Below are 4,725 nucleotides of genomic sequence, written 5' to 3'. Positions count from 1 at the left end.
AGTTGCCGAGGTGGATAAATCACTGGGCCCAAAGATGACGCACCCGATGCTGTTAAAGGAAGTCGGAGAGGAGATAGGAGGGACTCTGCACAATTCCTCAAACATTCTGAGATGTAAAATATACACTTGTGCATTGAAGGAGACCAAGTGATTTATCTGTTCAAGATTGGAGGAGAGACGATAAATAGGCTAATCAGAGATCTATTCGCGATGAATCTGTTCAAGATTGCAGGAGAGAAGTTAAATCGGGTAATTAGAGATGGATTAGTGATGAATCTGTTCAAGATTGGAGGAGAGAGGATAAATCGGGTAATCAGAGATCCATTAGTCTGCGCCCGTTAGGGGCAAACACATCGAATCCGAAATTTAAGCTCGAATAAGTGAATGTTGAGACACATCGGATGATTAAATGATGCTGGAACGGATTAGCTGAAGGCAAGTCCTGTCGGAGGGGATGTGCCGCGCTGTCGCGGGTGGTGAGGGCAGCGCTGAGGCAGTGCCGCGCTGTCGGAGTGGGGGTGGGGGAGCAGCGCTGAGGCAGTGCCGCGCTGTCGGAGTGGGGTTGGGGAGCAGCGCTGAGGCAGTGCCGCGCTGTCGGAGTGGGGGTGGGGGAGCAGCGCTGAGGCAGTGCCGCGCTTTCGGGGTGGCAGGGCGGGCAGCGCTGAGGCAGTGCCGCGCTGAGGCAGTGCCGCGCTGTCGGGGTGAGGGTGCGTGGGGAGGGGGAAGTGCTGAGGCAGTGCCACTCTCTGATGCCAGTACGAATGGAATGCTCGACTCTTGGAGGGTCAATGCCGAAGGGTGGACGTGGTGTTGGGCAATATTGAGGGGGTGCTCTACAGTCAGTGGCAGTAGTGAGGGAGTGCTGTACTGTCCGAGTTGCCGTGTTTCGGATGAGAGCTGAACCAAATCTGGGGCAAGTCTGCCTTCTCAGGTCGACGTAACGGATCCAATGGCCTCAGTGCCCAGCCAATATTTATCATTAAACCAACGTCACTGAACCAGATGATCTGGACATTATCGAATTGCTGTTTGTGGAATCTTGCTGTGCGCAAGTTGGCTGTTAGGTTTCCTAAATTACAAAGTGACTACACTTCAAAAGTACCTCATTGGTTGTAAAAGCCTTTGGGTCGTCCTGAGGTGGTGAACGGCTCCATATAAATGCAAGTCTTTCATTCTTCCCCACGCCCCCCCCCCCATGGTTGACGCCATGTTCTCTTGTTCTAGACTCTGGGAAACATGTTGTTGATTTTCTTGACCATACTATTTAGGATTTTGAATCTTTTATGAGACAAGGCCGAGCCTTCTCATACCTTCATTAAGGAAAAGTTTATGGAAAGGCCTAAATTACAAAAAACGGCAACAGAGAATGTGGAATCTCGACACTAACTGACAGCAGTTACAGAACACAAATCACACCGGAAGGGTGGACAAGGCACCAGGAGCAGGTGGGACCTGTCCAACAAAGCTGACAGCTGAAACCCAATGAAGCCACAATTGTTGCTTTCATCCGACTTGAATTAATTGGAGGCTGGAAATCCCTGGAACAAAGTGCCGACTGGTCAAGAGCACAATTCCTCTATTTGTATATTTGCAAAAGAATTTTATCTGGAAATCGTGTCACATATTTATGTTTTAAATACCATTGAAAGAGCAATGATGATATTGGCATGGTGTTCTTACAGGCGGGCGGTACTGATGTCAATCCTGGGCGGACTCTCTATGACTTTTCTTGTTGGATATTTTTGCCAGGGAGGAAATCTGTTCGTAAACTATTGGAAACCAGTTAAACTAAAACCGGGTTATGACGTGCGATATGCATCTCTCGATCTGTCAGAAATGAACTCGAGTTGCTTGAAGATAATCAGCGGTGACCCAGAATCCCTTGAAAAAGCTCTTATCAATTCGATTACAATCGCGAACAAACATAAAGTCTTCACTGAAATCGATTATTTAAAAATGACCCGAGACTGCGATTCTTTTGTTAAAAACCGGAAATACATCACTTTCTCCTTAAGCACGGAGGAACGCGATTTCCCTCTGGCCTATTCCATGGTGATCTTTGAAAAGATCGAGATGTTTGAGCGGCTCCTAAGCCGTTTCACTCGGCCGTCCAGCCCATCGCCTCTTGTTTCAGTAATGTCTTCGTTGTCAGTAAATTAGAGACAGTGACGTACGCCTCATGGTCCAGGGTTCAGGCTGATCTGAATTGTATTGAAGAGTTGTTGAGGAGCTCAGTCCCCTGGAGATATCTCATCAATGTGTGTGGACAAGACTTTCCAATTAAAACCAACCGAGAGATGGTCAACACTCTCATGGCCATGAACGGCTCAAATGTGATAGATTCGGTCCCTCCACCGGGATATAAACAGGTAACTGGGCCAGCTTCATATTTGCCCAGCCGCCAAATGTAATCAAAAGGAACGGAATGGACATTTGAAGGACTGGATGATTGGAGCGTGCTCTTCATCAGACTGCAGTGACACCACACGTCACCTGAAGCACAAGGAATGTGACACGACCCCCGTCCGGTGGTCTCACAGCTCCCGCTTCACTGCATTGGAGAATCAAGCGCTGACCTGAACTTCCAGTTCGGCGGCCTCATGCCTCACATCGGATGTTTGATGTCATTCGGTATGGGCAGGAGAATAGGAGGATAACTTCATACTTAACGGTATTGGGCCTTCTTGCCAGGCAACTGAAGACGTGGCAGATGATTATTTGCTGTTTATTACTTTATTTTCAAAGCGTTGACATACTGTCCTTTCAGGTGTGTTTTTTGTTTGGCTTAATTAATTTCACGTGTCTAAATTCCAGGCTTGTGGGTGACCAGAGCAATTCCAGATAACCAACCTGCTAACATCTCCCATATCGTTTCCCTTCAAGAGGCCATTTGTCGCAATGCAGTGTGCCTCCGCCTTATCATTACTGCTCGATATTCCTCTTGTGAGCCGCTCTATGTATCAGAATTTTGTAGGCAAAATTTATACAAGCAAAAAACATCAGCTAAAGTCTCAATGCGTTGTTAATCGTTACTGCTGCAAGTTGTGGTGCTGTACAAAAATAGGATGAAGTCGGAAAATGAGAAATGATTGCTCTTTTATTGACTTTCAGAGACGATGGAACTTTCATTATGCTATCCGTGGAACTGTGGTTTAAACAGATCGAGAGAAGAGCCCCCCTCCCATACGTAGCCCCATGTTTGTGGGGGCCGCATACATTCTGGTCACCAGAGAATTTGTGAGTAATTTATTTGTGAACTCGGAAATCCAGGCGTTTTTCAAGTGGTCGGAGGACACCTACAGTCCCGATGAACACATCTGGGCAACTCTGCAGAGAATGCCCGAGGTACCCGGCTCCATTCCATACACTCCCGGGCACCGCAATGGTGACCCACCAATCCTTACTCGAGCAGTGAAGTGGTCATTTGAGGCTGGTGATGTAGAGAAAGGAGCCCTTTATCCGCCTTGTAGAGGGAGGATCCGTCATCTACTGTGTGTTTATGCTTCTGCAGATTTGCACTGGATCTCCCAACAGAAACCGTTTTTCGCCAACAAGTTTGATCCTGAACTGGACAACACAGCGGTGCAATGCATGGAGGAATATGTCCGACATAGAGCGATTCACGGCACAGGAAGTTAAGAGTGAATGGGGAGATATGAGCACCAGGCAGAAAGCAGGGCTGTAACAACGAATCGATAACTATTTCAGATGAAGCATTGTGCTGAATAATAATGGGGGAATATATCACACGTCAAAAAATAAATAACAGGGGACCTATTGTTAGGCCAATGAGGACCCTTGTAATGAATATGACCATGATAGTGAATGCATAATTAATTCAAACTGGAGTATTGTAAAGAATTGGACTGTGATAGAGGCTGCATCAATCGTTGGAATTGAAGCATTGTAATTAATAGGACTGTAATTTTTGCTGCATCAATCTGTGTAATTGGATCATTTTAATGAAAGGCCTGTCATATTTGCTGCATCAATCGTTGGAATTGGAGCATCGTAAATAATAGGACTGTAATAGAGGCTGCATCAATCGTTGGAATTGGAGCATTGTAATGAAAGGACTGTAATAGAGGCTGCATCAATCGTTGGAATTGGAGCATTGTAAATATTCGGACTGTAATAGTGGCTGCATCATTCGTTGGAATTGGAGCACGATAAATAATAAAACTGTAATAGTTGCTGCATCAATCGTTTGAATTGGAGCATTGTAAATAATTGGACTGTAATGGAGGCTGCATCAATCGTTGGAATTGGACCATTGTAAATTATAGGAGAGTCAAAGTGGCTGCATCAATCGTTGGAACCGAATCATTGTAATGAAAGGACTGTAATAGAGGATGAATCAATCGTTGGAATTGGAGCACTATAAATAATAGAACTGTAATAGTTGCTGCATCAATCGTTGGAATTGGAGCATTGTAAATAATCGGACTGTAATGGTGGATGCATCAATCGTTGGAATTAGAGCACTATAAATAATAGGACTGTAACAGTTGCTGCATCAATCGTTGGAATTGGAGCATTGTAAATAATTGGACTGGAATAGAGACTGCATCAATCGTTGGAACTGGAGTATTGTAACTTAAATGTTCCGATGTGTTCCCACTTCGGATAATGCACTTAGGATTTTTTTTTAAAATTTAGGCAAGCGATGACGACACTTTGTTTCACAGAAAGGACACATTACATACTCAATACAGAGGGATTGAA

The 4,725-nt window shown here is 45.3% G+C and overlaps 1 pseudogene; it reads left to right on the top strand.

Moving 5' to 3' along the window:
* The first annotated feature begins 210 nt into the window (after positions 1-210).
* Positions 211-3,639, top strand: LOC137318167 (beta-1,3-galactosyl-O-glycosyl-glycoprotein beta-1,6-N-acetylglucosaminyltransferase 3-like; annotated as a pseudogene).
* The last annotated feature ends 1,086 nt before the right edge of the window (positions 3,640-4,725 follow it).

This window comes from Heptranchias perlo, unplaced genomic scaffold (assembly GCF_035084215.1).
Source record: "Heptranchias perlo isolate sHepPer1 unplaced genomic scaffold, sHepPer1.hap1 HAP1_SCAFFOLD_66, whole genome shotgun sequence".
NCBI classification, from domain to species: Eukaryota; Metazoa; Chordata; class Chondrichthyes; order Hexanchiformes; family Hexanchidae; genus Heptranchias; species Heptranchias perlo.
The sequence above is the reverse complement of the archived record's forward strand: the minus strand, read 5'-3'. Positions and strand labels throughout refer to the sequence as shown.